Below are 24,291 nucleotides of genomic sequence, written 5' to 3'. Positions count from 1 at the left end.
AGGTAGATAGCCAATAAATAAAAATTGCTTGACATTGGATATAGCAGTTATGAAATCAAGCTTGTCTACTATGTTTTTGGTAATTACCAACTATTCCCTACATTTTGTCAATCTGATTGTGACCTATAAAGTAGACTATAATTTCTTTGGAAACTTATTTTGGGAGTAAGACTAATAATCGAAGTGTTTTTGTATTTATTAACATATTTTATTGGTTTGTTCATTATGACAATTATCAGTGGAGAGGTTCCAGAGTTCATAAAGGTGTACTGCTTTGCTTGTATTTAAATTTGTATGTCATTGTTGCCAGAGGTTTAGCCTTCGTTACGTATAGCCAATCATCCATCGAGAAAGAGGGAAGAAATGATGTCATAAGTTACGTAACGAGTGCGTTCGAAACCTTTTCTCTGAGTAAGTTGGCCCGTCTTCAAAAAAAGGTCACTTTTATATTATAAGTACCAAATTTATTCAACCTACGTAGTGCAGAATACACTCAAAATTTATGTGTTGATATAATATGTATTCTGAATAAGCGTTATATTTATGAAATGCATATATAAAAAGTTATTGCGAAAAAACCGTGTTACAGAGGCCCTGAATCTCATAGTAGTTGTCCCAGTGGCTTCTTTGGGTGCGTTCTGAAGACTTTTCGTTATCAATTTCGTCGTTTAGTGGCTAGCTATTCATGCCTGCATAGTTCGTCACTGGAAAAAGAACTCGCTTTTAACGAAACCAACATTTAAAACGGTTCAAATCACATCTAGAGCCATTGGAATACACAGTCCAATGTAAAGTAATGCTGTTCGAATATGTAAAACGTACCCCCCACTCGTTGGGCAAGACATAGAGGTTAGTTTATAGCGATGAGTGTGAGTCCCATATGCAAATGAAATTTTCCTCCCATTATGATATTGCTTTCGGCCCAATCGTCCACTTTTCGGCTTTATATGTATATATATATATATATATATATATATATATATATATATACATATATACTATATATATACATATATATAATTATTTCGATATATATATACATATATATATATATATAATTATATATATATATATAAATATAATTATTTCCGATTCACGGAAATGTGTAGAAAGTGCGTTTACGTCGTGGGTTTTATACGAGAGAGAGAAGAGAGAGAGGGGGTGGGGGTGTAATATATTGGCTATTATTAATCAGGTTACTATTATTATCATATTGATAATAGTTTCTTTCAGTAGCAGTGTCCGAAGCAGAGGAATTGTTTTAGAAAGTAGAAATGTCCGAAGTTGATTACCGGGTTTATATATATATATATATATATATATATATATATATATATATATATATATATATATATATATAACCCAGTTAATCAACCTCGGACATTTCTACTTTCTAAAACAATTCCTCTGCTTCGGACACTGCTACTGACACTGTTACTGAAAGAAACTATTATCAATATGATAATAATAGTAACAATAATAGCATTATTACCCCCCCCCTCTCTCTCTCTCTTATAACACGTACGTAAACGCACTTTCTACCATTTCCGTAGAATCGAAAGAATTATAACTTCTCTGTACTATAAATACCTAAAGTCTCTCTCTCTCCAACCCCGGTCTTGGCATAGCCAACGACCGGACAGTAGTTGACTACCGTTACTGCCTTGTTTGAAAATTCAGCGGCGGCGTCCAGGCTTCACCTCAAGTAATTCCTGTTGTAATGGACCGGTGGTTTGTATAGTTAGAAAAAATACAATTTACTTTCAAAAGTTGTGACATCGGGTGGGCCTCTTGACCAGAGTATATTCATGTAGTCTTGTGTTGAAATGTCTTGGTCTGCTGCCCCAAGTTGGTTGAATTTGGCCGGTTGGTTCTCCTGGGCTGAATTGACACTAAGTTCAGTCTTTTGCACAAACGCATCAATTGCTTTTATATAGTATTCCATTGTTTTCCGTCTGAGAGAGAGAGAGAGAGAGAGAGAGAGAGAGAGAGAGAGAGAGAGAGAGAATTTCCCACTTTTAAACCAAAATTCAAACTATTCGGAAAAACTGAATTACAATCAATTATATATTTGTAAGGATGTGAGTGTTTCTTCAAGAAACGAAGCTAAGCAAAAGAAAACTGCATAAGCCGACGGTTTTTTTTTTTTTGTTCAGTATATCAATATTCAAAGTGTCAAGTTGAAACTTCTGTTCGTTTTTGCAAATTGCAAAGTCTGATGGATGTCATATTGCAGCCCTTGGCGCTGACTTTTATAGTTTACTGCAGGAATATAATTTATTGTTTATCGTAGGAGTGTTTTTAACAGGAATGCCTTCACCGGTGCTGGGTAATAATAAAAGTCTTCTGCAATTCTCGGGAAAGCTTTTGATCTCTGAACGATTCTCAGTCCACTTTATAGGCCTAGGACTATGATGACTTAGTTCATTTTTCTCTTATTTAAAAAAATACATTTTACAATTCAATACGTATGCAATATATGTAATTTACGTACATTTACCATGTATAAGCATACATTTACAGATATCCACATACTGTAATTACATACCCATTACACTTACATGTATCTGTTTATATTAAAATTCCAGGCAACTACGCGTAAAATGAGAACAAATGTTTTTTAAATGATTTACGCAATGCGTACTTATTTCTGTATATAGTTTCTCTTAGAACAATTAAGTGTGGATAGTCTAACAAAAAACCCAGATATATCCAAAACTTAACCTCATCATGAAAGTCATATCGAGGAGAAGCTCTACCATAAGTAAAATTAGTATTATGACCGAGTGGAGAATGTGGGAGGATTCATGCATTAAGTTGCATATATTTTCCTTTTCCTCATTTGTTTCATAGTCGTGTTATATTATTTCAAGCTTTTATTTCTGTTCCGTTTATCACAGTAGTATACGTGCACTGACTTGTTCTCACTTCATAATGTTGCCATATATATATATATATAATATATATATATATATATATATATATATATATATATATATATAGATCATAAATTCACTTTACCTCCCAAATGATATATTTTCATATATGTACCGAAGGGGAATTTTTTAATTGATAATAATTTCGTCCCCCCATGGGATCGAACCACCGTCCAAGTGGACGGGGACGAAATCAGGACAGTCAGTGACGCTATCCAATCAGCCAACAGAGACGCTATAAGTTCATATCGATTCTGACCTTACAAATCACCCTCGACCTGGGTGCTTTCGTAATTAGAATCGATATGAAACCCCGTCTACCATGTTGGCCAATTCGAGCGTTTGACAGCACGTAGCCTTTTGTTATGAATAATTATCACATCGAACCGTGATCCATTTATATATCAATTCAAGCTACAAATGTCCTTTAATATCTAAATTCACTTTACCTCCCAAATGATATATTTTCATATATGTACCGAAGGGGAATTTTTTAATTGATAATAATTTCGTCCCCCCATGGGATCGAACCACCGTCCAAGTGGACGGGGACGAAATCAGGACAGTCAGTGACGCTATTGTAAGATATATATATATATTGTAAGATATATATATATATATATATATATATATATATATATATATATATATATATTTATCTTACAATATTACGTTACAGTTGAGGGCAGGCCCTTGAAAGATGCTAACCTTGTGTTAGTCTTTCTTCAAGTATGTCTTCCTTTAAAGTGGGGCAGGGTGTCACACGTTCTGCTATGTTTGGTTAGATTAGTATGGTAACCGATATGTTAGTGTTCCGTTCCTTTGTTTTTTTTTCTCCAAAAGCAGGTCCCATATAAAAATACGATCATCTACAGAAATAGACAGTGATGATGATAATGAATATTCTTGAATCTTGATAACATTTCATTCCTTATTCCCTGCGTGTACCTCCGACTTCTATCTATATTACAAGTTATACTTGAATAGTATGTGTAAATTCGTGTATATATATACATACATATATATATGTATATACATATATATGTATATATATACATATATATATATACACGAATTTACACATACTATTCAAGTATAACTTGTAATATAGATAGAAGTCGGAGGTACACGCAGGGAATAAGGAATGAAATGTTATCAAGATTCAAGAATATTCATTATCATCATCACTGTCTATTTCTGTAAATGATCGTATTTTTATATGGGACCTGCTTTTGAAAAAAAAAATGAAAGGAACACTAGCATATCGGTTACCATACTAACCTAACCAAACATAACAGAACGTGTGAACCCCCCCCCCCTTCTTTAAAGGAAGAGAATCTTAAAGACTAACACATAGGTTAGCATCTTTCAAGGGCCTGCCATCAACTGTAACGTAGTATTATAAGATATATATATATATGGCAACATTATGAAGTGAGAACAAGTCAGTGCACATATTAAACAACTACTGTGATAAACGGAACAGAAATAAAAGCCTGAAATAATATAACACGATTATGAAACAAATGAGGAAAAGGAATGTATGTAACTTAATGCATGAATCCTCCCAAATTCTCCACTCGGTCATAATACTAATTTCACTTAAGGTAGAGCTTCACCTCGATATGACTCATGATGAGGTTAAGTTTTGGATATAAATGCATCTGGGTTTTTTGTTAAGACTATCCACACTTAATTGTTCTGAGAAAAAGTATTATACAAAATAAGTACGCATTGCGTAAATCATTAAAAAAAAAACATTACTTGTAAAGTTGACATTAACCGGGGCCCCCGGTTAATGTTAACTTTACAAGTAATACTGAGTAAAATCGTAAAAAGTTCTTTTATTTCCATGAAACCAAAGATAGTGTACTATTATTAAAGGAAATAATATTGCAATGAAATGTGGCAGGGACACCTATTTTACATAACAGTTAAGTCTTCATTCATACACACACACACACACATTATATATATATATATATATATATATATATATATATATATATATATATATATATATATATATATATATATATATATATATATATATATATATATATGCATGAATGAAGTCATAACTGTTATGTAAAATGGGTGTGCCTGCCACATTTCATTGCAATATTATTTCCTTTAATAATAGTACACTATCTTTGGTTTCATGGAAATAAAAGAAACTTTTTACGATTTTACTCAGTATTACTTGTAAAGTTAACATTAACCGGGGGCCCCTTTCCCACAAACTTGGCGCCTCTGAACCTGTTCGTCTTTGTTTTACTCAGTATTGCGCACTTTTTTTTTTTTTTTGTCCAAATACGGCGTCAGTTTCACATAACGTGGGAAATCAACCCGCCCACAATTCTTCCGACCAATCGGAGTCTTCATCGCCAACGCACAACTTGTGAAATCCACCCCGCACCCCCCGCAATAACCCGCCCACAATTCTTCCGATCAATCAGATACATTTTCACCAACGAACAAGCCTTGTGATAGGCGTACAGTGTACGCGGTCGCTACGTGTGCTAATGTCTGACGCCTGACGGCGAGACGTAGCCGACCCACGCCACCAGCACTTAGTAACAGACACGTAACAGCGTCCATCAAGTTAGCATCCCTTCTGCTCTTGTATATTAGGTGAGATCATTGAAGTATATGTTTTCCCTTATTCCCTCTGAACTCGCTCACTCTCTTTCCAATGAGGCGCATAGTAATTTTAATTGAAACAGCATGGAGAATAGCCAGCGTAGCATTGTTTATTTATCCAAAATATCGAAATTGGGTCTTGTCTTTAGGGCTATCTCGGAGATGGCCCTGAAGACGAGACCCAAATTCTCGAAAATTCGGATAATAAATGAACAATGCTACTCTGGCTTTTCTTCATCCTGTTTGTAAATAGAATCTACGGCGTTCCAGATGCCCCAACCTTCCGTATACTTGAGGGCTAAGGCAGTTGAAGCGAAGCCTTACACCTCTTGTTTGTTACGCTAATATTCCAGCCTCTTGTATATTACATTTACCCCTATTTTGTTATTTGGTTTTATCTCAGATTGTTATTGAGAATAATTTCCTTTTCAGGATGCAACTGTGTGCAGAAACATGGCCCATCTCCGTCACCCTATCGTTCAAGTTTGCCGGTAAGTGTTTGTTTGGTTATCCCCTATTATTGAGATGCGTAATGCAGACACGAAATAGGAGCTGTATAGGCCTTAGCGTTGCACGTCTAGAAGGGTAAATCGATAATTGCAGTTTCCTATAGCCCCCGGGGGCTATATGCCATTACAAATAAAGTTGTAACCTACAATTTTGTAACTAGCTCTTCACTCGTTATTTGGAATCCAATAAGGCAAATTATTAATGACTTTGATAATGTGTTTACCTCATGGTAGGTCTATACAGGCTGATATTCTGGTTATTACTTTATAAGTTGCTAATATATGATATGAAATTGTAATTTTACGTATTGTAAAGAGTTCTTTACTCGTTATTTTGCAATGAGCAAAGAGTTCTTCACTCGTTATTTTGAGCCCCATAAATATGAAGTTGTAACCTACAGTTTGTAAAGAGCTCCTCACTCGTAATTTTGAACCCCATAAACAGTGAATTTAATTAAAATAACTTCGTATTTACTTTACTTTATACTCTAGCTACGAAAGGTAGAGACTATTACAATTAGCGGCGTTGACACGTCTCCCGTCCTGCCAAAGGAGGTATTTAATCCTAATCCCAAAAGGTACATTTTCTGGATTAACCTGGAGGTCAAGGTTAATCCCGAGAGTGGTCGGTCATATGTGAACGTACAGTCCACCTGTTTGCTCTTATTGACATTGATTTCGTTTTAGTCTAATATGTCATGTGAATGTATAAATATATTTACACGCCAAATTTTGAGTAGGTTTATATTTCAAATTGGTCAGGTTATACATGTTTATATAACTATATGATTATATATATATATATATATATATTTATATATATATATATACATATACATATATATATATATATATATATATATTCCTAGCTTAAAACCCATTTTTATATGGGGTCGCCATTGTGAATGAGTCTTCTCCATCGATTTCTGTCCTGTGCCTCGTTCTCATTTATACCTTTCAATACCATATCTTCCCCACACAAATCACGCCATCTCTTTCTTGATCTTCCTTTTCTTCCTTCTACCCCGCACTTCCATTTCTGGTTTCGGTGAAAACATGTATTATTACACGGTTCAGAGGAGAGTTGAAGAATTTAAGTACGCAGATAGATTATTTTAGTTTTACTTTTCATCTATATAGTCAAAATCTAAGTATGTTTTAAGTATTATTGTGATTTTTCATATTTTCATTTACTGTTAATGTTCAGCGAAACAATTCAGTTCGACTATTATTACTACTGTCGCTGATCTTCTTAGCAACAGTGTACGGCAACTCAGCAAGATTAGCAAACTGCCCTACCTACAGTAAGGCAAGAGCGCAATACGGCACCATTACTTGAATCTGACGTCCCCCCCCCCCGCACTTATTTGTACGGCAGGAATCTGAAATTGACGCATGCGAAATTCACTGCCCTACCAATATCCCGTGCCTTCTATGTAAGTACCAGGTATTGGGCCGTTAAATGTATTTCGCCGTGTTTAGTACGAATCCCAAGGAGTTAATTACAGTCGTCCGATTAAATATTTCTCAAAATTCTTTTTCAGGAGACAAAACTGCCATAGTCTAGGTCGCCGCGGAATAGTAATAGGGTAAAAACCGCATGGTACAGGGGTGGACCATGTACGATCAATGTGTACAACCCCCAAAAAAGTACATTATAATGCGTCCTGACATCGGAGATGGGCATCAGACGCGACTTCTTGTTAGTGAGAAACGGAGCTAAAGACCTCTACTCCGGTGTCAGGACGCGTTATAATGTACTTTTCTTGGGGTTGTACACGTTCATCGTACATGGTCCACCCCTGTACCATGCGGTTTTTTACCCTATAGGTCTACCGAATTTAGGTCCAAGTAGTGTAATGTTTTGATCAACGTGTTTGTTTTTGTACCAACGAATGGAGGAAGGTTACAAAGTATCTTCTAGTTACAGTGACCCTTAGTGATCACTTCCCTCAATCATCCTTACACGAGGGAATGGCAGCGCCGCTCTAAAACCTGCCAAATCCACCAGATTGTCACTTATTTCCTGTAAAGGTTGAACGAGCTTGAGAAAATATGGCAGCAGTGCCAATCACCCTCGAGTCTTGCAGATCAGTTAATGACCCAATCGTGTCCAACGAGTTTGAGTCCAGTGGGCCGGATGTTTTTTTTTTTTTTTTTTTTCCTCCCTACCACGCATCCGAATTTCCCTAATGAATTTAAATTGCTTCCGGTGACGAAATGACAAATTACGTTGGTCTATTAATGGTATAAGAGGGTATAAGAGAGGGATTTTTTTGGCATTTTCACGCGTTTTGAACGAATTTGATGTCTATTTTCGTCGGAAATACAGTTTTGGGGTTAAGGTACAGACACGAAGTCCAAACAGTTCGATTGTGGGTTTTTTCTTGTCAATGAGTTTCCGAAGGCGGTTTGTGGGATCTTCTCCCCCCCCCCCCCCCCCCGCTAAGAGAATGGCTAAAGCGACCAGGTTAAAATTTTTAACCAGGTTAGGTTATAGCCAGTTTATATTAAAAAAAATGGAGCCGAAGCCAATTAAAAACTAGGTTTTCGAACATAGGGGTTTTTACTTTTCGGATGATACAGCCACCTCTAACATTAGCATTTCTATCTGGAAGTGGATATTGTCGCCGGGGGGGGGGGGGGGGGGGGGGTGGGGGGGGGGGGGGGGGGGGGGGGGGGGGGGGGGGGGGGGGGGGGGGGGGGGTGGGCGGTGTTGTTGTTGCTAAATAATATCAGCACTTCTCGCCCCCACGCTTTATTTCAACCTTCGGTCAATAGGTGTCGCCAATTGGGCGGTTGAGAAAATAAAAAAATTCGAAAATTGCTCGCCTGGAAGTGTTTCTTGAATTTCTATTAATTAAAAATGGTCGATTTCATTCACTGCCATTGTATTATTTAGATACATTTCGTAAAACGCAATATACCATGTAAGTAGGCGGAGTTTGATTTTGAAACTTTTTTTTTTTTTTTGGTTTTTTTTTTTTTTTTTTAAAGGTCTGTATCTCCCAAAGCACATGTTTGTTCTTGAGATCTTGAAGGTTTTGTGGCCGGAGAACAGATCAGTAGTATTGCACTTTCGAGACTGAAGACGGTTGCGTTGATCTACCTTTATTGTTATGGCCACCCCCAGCATATGTTTCTCTCTCTCTCTCTCTCTCTCTCTCTCTCTCTCTCTCTCTCTCTCTCTCTCTCTCTCTCTCTCTCTCTCTCTCTCTCTCTCTAATATATTATATTATTATATATATATATATATATACATATATTATATATATATATATATATATAATATATATTTATATATAATATTATATGTCGTCTAAATATCTGCCATAAAATATAGGGTGACAAGCTGGACGGCTGCCTTCTGGCTTGTCACCCTCTATTTTATAGTGTATATAGGTATATATATATAATATATATATATATAATATAAAATATATATATAGTATATATAATATATAAAATATATATACAAAATTATATATATATATATATATATATTATTTTTTTTTTAATATATATATATAATATATATATACATATATATTATACATATATATACATATATACATATATTTATATTTATATATATTTATTTATATATAATTAATATATTTATATATATTAATAGGAAAAACACACCTAGGAAAACACACGGGCCTATAGCCTCCAGCCACTCTAGAAAACTTTCGCAGAGGTTTGTCCATAGGCAACGTTTCCAAAGGTTCCCACGTCAACGGTTTCGCAGACGTATTTTTCATGAGAGTGGCGTTTTCGTTTTGTTCTTTCATCTTGAGCTCTGTGATGAACTGGCTTGGAGGGCGTTACATACTGCATAAACGCGCCCTCATTGTGCGCAGCTGCTCTTTGCAATATGTCAACTCCTACGTTGAGCCCACCGGTTTCTAAGTTGAAATAAACAAGTTTGCATTAAGCGGCGTCGCCTTGGCCTTTCCTTTTCCAGGTCTCGTTATAAGTTGGCTGGCATTCTTGCAAAGCCTTTCTCCTTCTTTTGCTTCCTCCTTAGAATATAATAAAATGCATTTTGCACGAGTCGCATTCACCTGCATCTTCTAACTTCCGGAGATGGGCCTGAATTAAATGGGGAATGCAGAGCTGTCCACTCAACGTAAGAAGGATTTCTCTGTTGATTAGAACCCCATTGATGTTTCTTCTCGTAGAATCTTTGGAGGTGGCATTTTCGGGAGATAACTGACTCAAGAGCATGACTGAAATTAAGCATCATTGCAATAAATTTCTCTTCTCGCTTCAAAATTAGATCCGTTTGTACTAACTGTGAACTTTTCACTTTGTCCGTTTGTCTTGTCAGCCAATTAGAAGTAATTGGCTCACTGCAGACAGTCTTAGCTGAAGTATCAGGTGCAAAGAGTTGCTGGGTTGGCAGAACATTACTAAAACTTTTTTTTTTTTGTGGTCTGAACTCGCAGTTTGTGCTTTTATTATTATTATTATTTTTTGTTTGTCTGAACTCGCAGTTTGTGCAGACATTGAGAAACCACCAGTTATCGTCTTAATTGTATAATATTCACATCTAGCAAGTCATTAAGCATTCGTGCGTGCGGTACATCAGCTGCTATTGAAGGCCCTTTAGTAACTTTTACACCGAGTGTTCTCTGATGACTATTCTCAACCTTTTTATGCAACGAAATTCTCATTTCCTGTTCCCAATTTCAAAGTTGAGATCATTCTTGTTGTTAGGACACGTCGTCAAGACATTTGCTTTATATGTGACACGTTGGCTTTACATGTGAGACGCTCACTTGCGTCTATCTTCGATAATTTGGAGTGTCTTGTCTTCCGTCAAGATTTGAAGGACTTGTCAGTTTTTTTCTTCTGTACGATTTGTCAAAACAGCTCTCATTGAAGGCCGCTGTTTTATTGTGACGTAAGTGCTTCGAGGTGCCTTCATACCTCCCTTTACCATTCTCGACCATGATGTTCACGAAACGCTGGGAATTTTCTTTGGCAGGACAGTTCAGTTTTTTCCCTTGTTGCCGTATGTGATGTATCCCTTTGATACCCTGTATACTTTCGGGAGTGCGGCAAATGTCTCCGATCATTTGCTCGACAGCAAATTCCTCGAAAGCCATTGCTCGAAAAATAATTTCTCGAACTGTCAATTCCTCGAAAGCCAATATTTTTTAGAATATTAATGACCATTTAAAGAATTGATGTTGGCTTTCGAGAAAAATACTTAAAAAATTTAGCAAACCTCTTTCTAGTTTACATGAGTAAAAAGGTTAAAGGAAGACGGTAATTAAGCAAATTGTAGTTGAAACAACATATATTGAAATTTTTGATCAGCGAACAAATTTTACTTGAAATAATGACAGGCACGTTTTCATTATCGTTGTTTCATACGTTTAAAAAATAGTTTTGCAAATATGTTCAACTATTAAGCTTTCATATATGAAAAAGTTAAAAAAGTAAAACAAAGTCAAGTATTGCCAAAATTTACTCTATGAAAAGGAAGTATTATACGATAGCTGGATTGATGGCAAGCACTTCATTGGTGTTCGAAATGTGTGCCGCCCCTCGACTGCTTGTTCTTGTTTTTGCCATTCCTTATGACATACTGGAAACTGTTCCATAATTCATGTTTGAAGAAAGGAGCGCGGCTACAGTTATTTCTATTTGGCCAACCCAATCCCAGTGTGCTTCAAAAGTATGCGAGAGATTGTTCTGGGTTGCAAGAATTAAATTACGACCATTTGCGGGACCAGAGTCACAAGCGAGGATTACATCTTTGATGGTTTTTGTAAACACTTCCAAGGTAAGATCGAAGCAGGTATTAGGCAAAGCAGGGCCAGCATTTTCCTTAGCTCGTAAATTGCGTGTAGTTCTTTTTCATAATTGCTTCTGAAGGGAGCTTCGCCACGGCATCACTTACTCCCATTGAAGCACATGATACAAAGAATGTGGTGTGTATCAACTATTAATTGCATGCGATTTCACATTCTCTTGGATTTTAGCAGCATCAGGTTTAGCACCGTCTCCTGCATAGTTGTGATCACTTCGTTTTTGGATATCATCGATAGTGATAGCAAGTATTTTCTGACAAATGATTTAGAACTGGATCTAATTTATACTTTGTGATAGGAATTTACGTTAAAACTTGAACGCGAGAACAGCACTTGTTTAACTTATAACAACCGTTAACGGGAAACCCAAATAGCTAATATTACTTTTTACGGTTTACCTGGTAGTTGATGGCCTCATGCACCGAAATCCTGTTGTAGGTAGCATTTTGAAGTATTCAGACATTAAAAATATTGTTAAAATGGAAAAGTGGAGGAGTTTTCATGTCATCTGCCATATCTAATGATCCGTTTAACAAAGTCAGTCTGGGGGAGGGGGGGGGGGGATGTTAAACCACCTCACTGAATGCTACCTTAGGACAGGAAGAACCTTAGGCCTACTCCTAAGTCATGGCCGCCTTCATTATGTGAATTGTATCAATATTTTTCGGTCGTTTTACCTACATTATTATTTGTTTCAATGGGAAAATCAGAACTAGCTTAAAAGGTTTATGAGGCAAGAGAAAAACGTTACCGAAGTTATACATGGTTGGATAGTTTTCTCTTCTCTTACAAACAACTCCCTCTTCCCGAACACCCCCTTACCGACCCTGCTCTTCCATTTTCTACGTCAGTCTCTAGAGTCAACGCAATTGTATGATATTACTTTTTGTAATTTCCCTCTGTTACCGTCTCATATAATCTTGAAAAATCATGTATAAAACCATGAATCGCATTGTAGTTTGGTATTAATTTTTTTTCTTTTATCAGGTAATTTTATTTCTTCAAATATGCAAGTGAAATATGTTAGCCGGTAAGGAAACTTCCCCACCAATAAGGCTTGCCTTTGCCAACAGCGAATTCATTCATATTTTCAAAACTACCACGTAAACAAAGCGGCGTTGCCATTTAGCGTGCCTAGTAAACGCAGGGGGCAAACGAAATATTTTCCGCCATGTACGAACACACACACACACACACACACACACACACACACACACACACACACACACACACACACACACACACACACACACACACACACACACACACTAGATGTAGAATCATAAATAACAGTCTGTAAATATACCGATCAGTAGCTCGAATTTTGACACCGGGCCTCCTCCTCTTTGAGTTAAAGACACTGTTATTAGGTTTGAAAGCCACATTTTGTCCATTTAGTGGAATGTGCCAAGGTGTAAACTACCGTGGCTCAGAAAAACACAACCAGCTCCTTCGTGTGTTTACTTCTGAAGAACGCTTACACTGCAATACAGGTACGGGGTAATCTGCCTATATCAAAGAAAACTATTTCCAAAGCAGACTGCCTTACACATAATACACTGAACTTTTTATTTAGGATGCAATCAATTTTAACACTCCTCAGACTTAAAACACAGGTAATCAATAGTGTGCATGAGCAAAACCAACAAATCATCTAATTTTTACACATTTCCAACATTTGTCTTTAACTATTTTAAGTTTTTCTTGGCCTAAACCCTTAGTGAATATATCGGCAATCATATCATTTGTTTGGCAATATTGCAACTGAATTACATTTTTGTCACATTGATCTCGTACATAACGAAATTTAATTTCAATATGTTTTGCAATACCATGAATCTAAAGATTCCTTGACATAACAAGGGTAGACTGGACTGTCTTCTAAAATCAACGTTGGGCCTTTACATTCAAATTTCAAATCTCGTAGCTTCTGCAACCAAACAGCTTCTGTTGCGACAGCTAACTATGTACTCTGCTTCAGCAGTTGATCAAGCCCCACACTTGTTTTTTTACTACAACTCACAAACCACCACTAAGGTGAAAACAATAACTAGAAGTTGACTTGCGATCATTGATGTCACCTGCCCAATCCAGCAGCATCTGAATTGAATAGCCAGTGATCTCTGAAATATCATTAATAGAATTCCAAAATATGTGTACCCTTTAGAGATATCATTATACGCTTCACTGCTTTCCAATGCTGAATGGTAGGTTTAGCACAATACTTATCAACACTACTCACTGCAAATGCGATGACAGACCTTGTTTTTAGACAAATACGATAAACTCCCAACAGCTGACTTGATACATGTTTCTGGTCAAATTCTATGCATTGATCAGATGCTTTACATAACTTCAGACTTGGACCAACTGGAGTTTCTATAAGCTTTGAATCCTCGCTACATTTTCAGTATAAGATGGTTGACCAATCCACACTTGACCTTTGGAAGAATCTTGTACAACTTTGACACCTAAAAAAATAATCAAGCTCACCGCTGTTTCTCTCTCTCTCTCTCTCTCTCTCTCTCTCTCTCTCTCTCTCTCTCTGTGTATAGATTCCTTTTTGAACAGCGAAGACAATCACAATACGAATAGATTCAAATCTTACAAAAGGTTTCATCATAATCCACACGAAACTTGTGAAAAAAAAACTTTACATGTTCCTTTTGAAAATCCATCTGCTGTTCAGGGTTTTTCTACCCTCAATTTCAACTAAATCATAAACTTCATTATCTTGAATAGAATTAATTTTCTCATTGCATTAATCCAATACTCTCATAGCCCATCAATGCTTCAGTGAATGATGCTAGTTCATTTGTCTCATGAGCAACTGAAACCCACTCACCATAGTACATCTTTGGTGGTCGCTTCACTAGGAATATGAGCATACAAACACACCCAAAAACTAAATTGCTTAACATTTGGCTTAATTCCAGTAAATGAAGTGTTCTAGCAACTTGTATTTCAGATAATAAGCAGTTGATATTAACATCAAATTTCAAACCACCTACCAAACCTTCTTTCACTAACAGCCTTAAGTTATCATCAGTACCTCAATGGCCATACTTTCTATGCCATATTTTCATTAGGCCTAACTCTAGTACAGACGACGTACTCGTATGATATATTACACATCCCCACAAAACGGAGTGACATGTACACGTTTTGTAGAGCTTTACACAAACTAAGTAAATTAAAGACAACTTTGGTACGTATATCATTCAATGTACAGTTCTTCACTTTACCATGAGGCAACAAGATTTTTATGGCTACTTTGCCAGAACCACAAGCCTCTAATGAATTACCATCTAATATCTTTATTACGTATAACAGGATGGTTTTTCTGGAATAGGTTCACGCATTTTGACCGAATTTGATGTCTGATTTTCGTCGGAAATACAAAGTTTTGGGGTAAGGGTATCGACACCCTACACCCTAACTCCACTACTGTTGATTTCCGAACAAAATCGTCGTCAGATTCCTATAAACACGTGAGAATATTTCAGAAAAAAAACAATCTTTTCCAATTAGGAATATTGCAAATAATAAAATTCTACCGACATTTCAAACATTTCAAATAAGAATCGAAAATATTCGATTAAAAAAAATCGATTTTGGAGCAGTTTCATAGGCGAAAACCACCTATTGCTACTACCTGTTACGATGCCTAATCCTACGGCGCATGCGCCATGTTACAGGGGAGCTTCCTCTCTCTCTCTCTCTCTCTCTCTCTCTCTCTCTCTCTCTCTCTCTCTCTCTCTCTCTCTCTCTCTCTCTCCTCCAGACCCACCTAATTGAGAGGAATGGTAAAAAGTGGGGAGGGGGTGTGGATTCATATACATTGAGTTACAAATACCTTTTCCTCATTTGTTTATCATGTTATATTATTTCAACTTTATATTTCTGTTCCGTTTATCATAGTATTTGTTTAATATGTGCATTGTCGTGTTCTCACTTCTTAATTTTGCTCTATCTCTCGCAATGTTGCCTTGTAATTGTCTTGGGGGTTGAGACCAGAAGGGGGTTTGCAGGACGATTCGATAAGTTTTTGTCAGTGACGTCAAATCAGAGGTTGCTTAGGGTTTTTTCATCCATGAATTATACAAGATTTGTACACAAGTCACTCATTTCGTTTCATCTTTTAGAATGCATTTCTCACCCATAATTTGTTAAAATTGGACATTATTATTAGTAGAAACCGCTCGGACAATTGGAAACATACAATCATCCACCGGTGTCAAAAACTTCCAGTGCCACAGAGAACTCTCAAACTAACATTATTTTCCTCCCAACTCTCTGATCTCTGATTAGCTCCCCAAAATTAATTAAGTGCATACCCCATTGATTGATCAGCAACGCAAGCAGGGTTACGTCTCGCAATGAACTCCCAGTGAACAGAAACTGTACAGTTGCGTACGAATGAGTTTCCATAACTGATGATTATGGTGGTGGTTATTATTTTCGAACTGGATATTGGTACGGCAGCCGTACCCCGATCTCGGTAGATATTGGTACGGCAGTGAATTGCGCATGCGCAAACCCTTGTTTACCGCCTCACGCATATCCAAAGACTATATACTGAAGTATTATACACAGTCTTTCGGCATATCAGTGACAGCAAGAAAAATGGTGGACGGAACAGCATGAACCGCGGAATAATACATTAGTTTTCGCCGAAAACAGATGTTTCCAGGCTTTAACGAGCTGACAAAAGCCATAGACATCTATGAAGACAAACTTTCAAAAATTGGGTAATTCGTGGTATATACGTAGGTCACGAACGATCGAATCGGCCCTGAAAAGAATTCCGAAGAGGAGATTCAAAGAGGATTATATATATATATACACTACCATCGTACCTTTGGTGACTTTCTCGGCCCTTTATTCTGCCCGACTTCGGCAGTTGCAAGGGCCTTTATACACTTTACAATATTCTTTTAATTCACTTCATTGAGTATATTGCAGCTGTCGGAGAAGACGATGGAATTTACCAGGTAGTGAAATGGCAAAATTAAACAAAATTTCAGCACTATTCCATTAAAATCGGGATAGTGTTGTTTTTGTAGTACAAAAAAGGGGGAAAAATTCACAAAAAAAAAAAATAAAAAAAAAAAAAGGGGGGGGAGGGAGGGAAATTTTGCTAACTAAAAAATGGGGGACAGATGTTTCAAAAAGCGTGACTCTCCCACCTAAAAGCCGAACTCTGGTTTTACATAATACAGTATGATTAGCAAACTGGTAAACGGCATACAGCTAAAAAAAAAAAAAAACTACTGCCGTATCTACAGCAAGTCAAGAGCGCAAATACGGCAACCAATGACAGAATCTGCCTTACCCTCACCGCACTATATTATTTGTACGGCAGGAAGTCTGAAATTGACGCATGCGCAATTCACTGCCGTACCAATATCTACCACGATCGGGATACGGCTGCCGTACCTATATCCTGTGCCTATTATTTTTATTTTTATCAATTTAATTATTATTCAATGTTTATTAATTATTATTATTAATTTTTATTTATTATTGACCAATGGTCACAGGATTCTTCATAAATTTAGTATCCAATAAGACGCTTCCTGTTTTATTTCTGTTTTCCAATTTAATTTGGCTCTGTGGCAGAACTAAATTTCGTGATTTTTTCATATATATATATTACTTTCCCTTTATCGTTAATATCATCATCAGTTTCAGTATTTTATAATTCTATTGTTGCTAATTATGAGTCTTCTTGTTAATGACTGCTCATTCTGGATGCTTTTAATACACCTACATTATAGATTTTTATCGCCACCGCTCGGCTCTCTCTCTACATTATAGATTTTTATCGCCACCGCTCGGCTCTCTCCTCTCTCTCTTCTCTCATCTCTCTCTCTCTCTCTCTCTCTCTCATCTCCTCTCTCTCTCTCTCTCTCTCTCTCTCTCGTTCCAGAGACCCTTTTATTGCTCACACCGCTGGACTGTTCCTGGTGCACTCCAGGCATTACTTGAACCCTAGTAAATTGTGGTGGTCCCTTCGGCCCCCCCCTTAACTGCAACCCCTCTCATTCGTTTTGCTGTAACTACGTTCATATTTTATTTTGTTCAAACTGATTTTAATTTTCCTCAACCCTTCCCAACAATTCTCAACCCCCTCCCAACAATGGTTCCATCACAGCCTTCTGATTGTCAAGTTCCGTGTCAGCGCTGAATAACCCCGTAGGTCTCTCTCTCTCTCTCTCTCTCTCTCTCTCTCTCTCTCTCTCTCTCTCTCTCTCTCTCTCTCTCTCTCTCTCTCTCTCTCTCTCTCTCTCTCTCTCCAGATAGGTGTGTCTCTCTTGTCTCCCAGGTAGGTGAGCGCATGTCGTCTCCCCGGATGGACTTAATTCTTTTAGACCTCTCTCTCTCTCTCTCTCTCTCTCTCTCTCTCTCTCTCTCTCTCTCTCTCCAGATAGTGTCTCTCTTGTCTCCCAGGTAGGTGAGCGCATGATGTCTCCCCGGATGGACTTTAAGTCTTTTAGACGTCCTGATTCTTCTCTCTCTCTCTCTCTCTCTCTCTCTCTCTCTCTCTCTCTCTCTCTGTATTCTTAATCTCATTATTTTTGACTTAAAAAAATTCTTCTCGACCTTGCATAGTTTTATTCTTGATCTTTGTATTTACCTGGTGACACTCCAAATGTAGCCAACTTCAGTATTTTCCTGCGAATAGCAGGCGGGGTTTTATCAAACCTGGTCTGTTTTTAATTCTGAAAGGTATATGGAAGGTAGATTGATTTCTAAATTTTTGTTTTCAACTTATAAACGTAAACGTCTCTAAAGATTGTGTTAATAAAAATTAACGCACAGAGAGCATAGTTTCGTATTGTAGGTCCAGGATCCATACAGTCTGTATGGATCCTGTGTAGGTCTAGCCACGAATCATGAACTCGCTCAAGACGTTCGTACAGTGTTCCCCTTGGCGTCCCCCTTGGACGGCAATGCTGTCAGTGCACCTCATGGTTGGGTGCAGTGTTACTTCGGCCCTTTAACCTTTTTACTTGACCTCCAGTGTGCTTCCTTCCTTTCTTCAGTATTTGTTGCGTCCCTTCGGCCCTGTTTAGCTGCAACCCCTACATTACCTTCCGCTAATGTATCTCCGGTTTTATGTTTTCTAGTTCAAACTGATTTTCATTGTCCTCTGCCCTATTCCCCCCCCAACATTCTCTCTCTCTCTCTCTCTCCATCTCATCTCTCTCTCTCTCTCTCTCATCTCTCCTCTCTCTCTCTCTCTCTCTCTCTCGGTACCGCGAGTATTGTAAAGTAATATTATTTATTATCATTATCATTCATTATCATTATTCATTATCATCATTATCGTAATTAACATTATTATTATCGTAATTATCATTATCATCATCATCATTATTATCATTATCATTATTATTATATCATTATCATCCTTATTACCATTATCATCATTATTATCATCATCATTATTATCATTATCATCATCATCATTATTATTATTATTATTATTATTATTATTATTATTATTATTATTATTATTATTATTATTATTATTATTATTATTATTATTATTATTATTATTTTTGCTCTATCACAGTCCTCCAATTCGACTGGGTGGTATTTATAGTGTGGGGTTCCGGGTTGCATCCTGCCTCCTTAGGAGTCCATCACTTTTCTTACTGTGTGTGCCGTTTCTAGGATCACACACTTCTGCATGGAGTCCTGGAGTACTTCAGCCTCTAGTTTTTCTAGATTCCTTTTCAGGGATCTTGGGATCGTGCCTAGTGCTTCCTATGATTATGGGTACGATTTCCACTGGCATATCCTATATCCTTCTTATTTCTATTTTCAGATCTTGATACTTAAACATTTTTCCCTCTCTTTCTCTTCAACTCTGGTGTCCCATGGTATTGCGACATCAATGAGTGATACTTTGTTCTTGACTTTGTCAATCAACGTCACGTCTGGTCTGTTTGCACGTATCACCCTATCCGTTCTGATACCATAGTCCCAGAGGATCTTTGCCTAATCGTTTTCTATCACTCCCTCAGGTTGGTGCTCGTACCACTTATTACTGCAAGGTAGCTGATGTTTCTTGCACAGGCTCCAGTGGAGGGCTTTTGCCACGTGAATCATGCCTCTTTTGTACTGGTTCTGTGCAAGTGCCGGGCATTCACTTGCTATGTGGTTTATGGTTTCATTTTTCGTATTGCACTTCCTACATATGGGAGAGATGTTATTTCCGTCTATCGTTCTTTGAACATATCTGGTTCTTAGAGCCTGATCTTGTGCCGCTGTTATCATTCCTCCAGTTTCCTTCTTGAGCTCTCCCCTCTGTAGCCATTGCCATGTGTCATCGCTGGCTAGTTCTTTAGTCTGTCTCATGTATTGTCCGTGCTTTGGTTGTTGTGCCAGTCCTCTGTCTGTCTGTCTTTCTCCTGTCTCTGTATATTTCTGGGTCTTCGTCTACTTTTATTAGTCCTTCTTCCCATGCACTCTTTAGCCACTCGTCTTCACTGGTTTTCAGATATTGCCCCAGTGCTCTATTTTCGATGTTGACGCAGTCTTCTATACTTAGTAGTCCTCTCCCTCCTTCCTTTCGTGTTATGTATAGTCTGTCCGTATTTGCTCTTGGGTGTAGTGCTTTGTGTATTGTCATATGTTTCCTGGTTTTCTGATCTATGCTGCGGATTTCTGTCTTCGTCCATTCCACTATTCCTGCGCTGTATCTGATTACTGGCACTGCCCATGTGTTTATGGCTTTTATCATATTTCCGGCATTGAGTTTTGACTTGAGTATCGCCTTGAGTCTCTGCATATATTCTTTCCTGATCGTGTCCTTCATCTCTTGGTGTTTTATATCCCCTCCTTCCATTATTCCCAGTTATTTGTATCCTGTCTCATCTATGTGTTTGATGTTGCTCCCATCTGGTAGCTTTATCCCTTCAGTTTTCGTTACTTTGCCTTTTTGTATGTTGACTAATGCGCATTTTTCAATTCCAAACTCCATCCTGATGTCCCCAGATACAATCCTTACAGTCTGGATTAGGGTATCTATTTCCTTGATGCTCTTACCATACAGCTTGATGTCGTCCATTATTATTATTATTGTTGTTGTTGTTGTTGGACTCGCCAGTACCAAGAAGTAAATCACAAAGAATTAGGAAGAATATTTATACGTATCTGTATGGTATGATGGAGAGGGTCTGCTGTTTTTTTTTTTAAACAAAATATATATATACATTCAAAAGCTGTTGTTTTTTTTTTTATAAACTAAAAATATATATACATTCAAAAGCTGTTGTGTCTCAGGTTCATACTGAGAGAAATTCTCCTGCACCTTCCTTTTTTCACGTTTTATCTTGATCATACTGACAAGAAAATTTTATAGAGAAAGATCTCTTCTCGAACTTGTAGCTCAATTGATGTTAGTTGCTCAATTGATATTAGTGAAGTTATAGTTGTGATATTGAAGTTAGTTATTTATTATAACGTTATAGTTACCGGGGGCAGATTGCTGACACTTTTGATTCATTTATATATAAAATGTATGTATGTGTATATATATGTTTGATGGAGATGTCATTTTATTTTCAAATTTTTAAATAGGATTCTTGTTTCATCTTGAGGGTGATGCAGCCCCTGCTTGGAGACCCACCCTCCATTTATTCAAGACCTACAGAAAGGAGCAGGAGTGGCTGCATGTGAACTACGAAGGCGAAGTTGCCCAAAGCAATATAAGTATCCTTTTTATCATTTCTTTACTGGTTTTCCAATCATTTTTCTGAATCTTTCTGCTCTTGTTTGCAACTCTAATAATCACAGTCCTTTTTGTTTATTGTTTTGAACTTGATGTGTTATTTTTGGTCGTTCTCAAAATATTTTGTGCATACATTTAAAGTCATATAATTATAGGTTATGGAGTCCTTTAGCAATTTTTTGACAGTGGATTCATTTACATAATTAGAAGTCTTTTATTAATTTGCTCTGAGATCGATAGGTAGGAATTCAGGGTCTTCTCATTTCCAGTCTTTTTGTAGGTATGATAAATAGAGCTATTGCAAATCGTGATTTAGACCTTATTAGATATTCAAATTTAATTCATGGCAAATCATGCCTATTTCAAATCTGGTCCCTCATCAGGGTCATACCTGGTGAAATATGCCGAAACCTATAAAATGCAAGTTTGTTACATTGGAATATAGTTTGAGACATTAAATAATAAACTGTTTTCCATGGATCAGAAATGGTCATACTAAGTATTTTAGTTTACGTCTTTCTCTTGAGATTTTCGTAATCTCTGGAACTCGTTTGGTACACGAAGAGTATGAGCATTCAAAATTGGGCAGACATACTGTCATGGAAAATGTGAAAGAAATGGTATGTAACTTGAGAAAGAAATGGCTGAAACTTTACTCGTTTGTAAATGATAGGATGTTCTGAGGGTTTGTAAAACAGTACTGTAGATTTTTAGGCAATAGAGTAAGAGAACAAAGCGAAATAATGTTTTGTGTTAGATATTTAGATTTAAGTCATATAGAGTTTGAGACATTAAATAATACTGTTTTCCATGGATCAGAAATTATTAATTCTAAGTTTTATGGGAGGGCTGAGATTTTATTTTCATAATCTTTAGAACCTTTGGTATTGAGTGTATGAGTATTGTCATCTTGTCATGTAATTAGATTTTATTAATATTATTAGTTGAATATTGAATGTTAAATGTTAAAAACATTTTGTTCCAGCGCGGTAGGGGCATCTGAGGCCTCCGTAGGCTCCCCGTCGCCTCATACGAAGATCCGAAGACTCGGGAGACTTGGCAACTATGCTGCCGAAGTCTTGGGCGGCTTCGAACAAGGCATGGACTGGAGCAAATACTACTACGGAAATTTTCTGGTCAGGATTTGACAAATCCTGGTAATTTCCTAGAAAAGTAGTTTGAGGTAAGTATTGCTAGGAAAAATACAAATTACTAAGAGTTTGGTATAATAGTCTGTTAGCTTTGTAGGGTGTGTGAGTGACTTTTCTCTTCAGCCCCCTCCACTCTGGGTGGCTTTTTTTTTTTTTTTTTTTTTTTTTTTTTTTTTTTTTTTCCAAACGAGTTTTCTTATGGGAAATTTTTTTTATTCGGTTCAGCAGCTGTACTTTTCTATGTTAACGTAATGTTAAGTTGTTTTATTCCTTGATTCCTCCTCTTGTTGCAGACTACCTTACTATAGTGTTAACGATTTTTTTTTTTTTTTTGGTTGAACTGTAGTGTGGTGAGAGGTCGGGCCTGACATTGGATGCTCTGGACCACGTGACATTCTTCAGTCTGTGTGTAAGACTACTCAGCCCCCCCCTCCACCCTGGGTGACCGAGGGATACTGTACTGCTATGTGGAAGTTTCAGACAGTTGTTCTCTGGACCTTCATCTTTGCATTACTAAAAAACTTTTTGCCTTGTCTTCGGTTAAGTATAATGGGTTTTCATATTGTTAATCAAAGCTCAGAAACGAATTCCGGGACCTTCCAGTGGAGTCAGGTGAGGTGGATGATTTAACAGTCAAAGTTTAAGATAATTAACAATATTCTTTACAGGTTGGTAACAGCAGTATGCATGAAATTCGAAAACAAATATTTACATGAAATTCTAAAACTAATATTATTTTAAGGAGAAAATGGCAGAGTTGGGTATTAAACATGTGACTTCATCTCCTTATCCTGAAAGTCAGGGTGCTCTGAAGAGGTGGGAGGAAACCTTTGCAACTTTGCCATATATAAAGGAATATAAGGGAACGGGGTTATAGAGTATTCCTGTGGCAATAGTTGGGAAGGATTAGTAATAACCTTTATTCTTTTCCAGAGGAAGAATTTAAATGAGGGTAAATATGGTATTGATGATGGTAACTCGTCATCAGGTATTAAGACTTCTTTGGAAAATTGATGGTTCAGTTTCTCAAGAGAGTTATGAGAAACGTAGGTATGAAGTGAAGAAGTTAGTGTTCGAATACGAAAAATTGTTTTTGGATGTACCAGGTTGAACATCTGTCTTAGAGCATAACGTTGATGTTGGGAATGCCACGCCACTGAAACTGTTCAACTGTCTTAGAGCATAACGTTGATGTTGGGAATGCCACGCACTGAAACTATCTCCATGGAAAATATGAAAGAAATCACCCGAGGTCAATAACCTTTATTTTTCTTGCAGAGAAAACTCAAATGAGGGTCACTATGGTTGGTATTGATAGTAATTGGCCATCAGGTAATAAGATAAGAAACGTAGGTATCTGAAGAAGTTTGTGTTCGAATATAAAGAATTGTTTTCGGGTATACCAGATTGAACGAACATCTGTCTAAGAACATGGCGTAGATGTTATTGCCACGCCAGTGAAACATCCTTATATTGCAAAGG

The 24,291-nt window shown here is 37.1% G+C and overlaps 2 long non-coding RNA genes across 2 annotated transcripts in view; both read left to right on the top strand.

Annotated features, from left to right (window-relative positions):
• Positions 1–5,526: 5,526 nt before the first annotated feature.
• LOC135199272 (uncharacterized) overlaps positions 5,527–24,291 on the top strand; it is a 652,345-nt gene continuing 633,580 nt past the window's right edge. Inside the window, exon 1 of the long non-coding RNA XR_010311011.1 lies at positions 5,527–5,570. This is a non-coding gene — a long non-coding RNA (uncharacterized LOC135199272). The remainder of the gene's footprint in view (positions 5,571–24,291) is intronic.
• Positions 6,006–24,291, top strand: part of LOC135199146 (uncharacterized) — a 33,291-nt gene continuing 15,005 nt past the window's right edge. The window contains exon 1 of the long non-coding RNA XR_010310929.1: positions 6,006–6,070. This is a non-coding gene — a long non-coding RNA (uncharacterized LOC135199146). The remainder of the gene's footprint in view (positions 6,071–24,291) is intronic.

The sequence above is a fragment of the Macrobrachium nipponense genome, chromosome 25, assembly GCF_015104395.2.
Source record: "Macrobrachium nipponense isolate FS-2020 chromosome 25, ASM1510439v2, whole genome shotgun sequence".
NCBI classification, from domain to species: domain Eukaryota; kingdom Metazoa; phylum Arthropoda; class Malacostraca; order Decapoda; family Palaemonidae; genus Macrobrachium; species Macrobrachium nipponense.
This window is presented reverse-complemented; position numbering and strand designations above follow the sequence as displayed.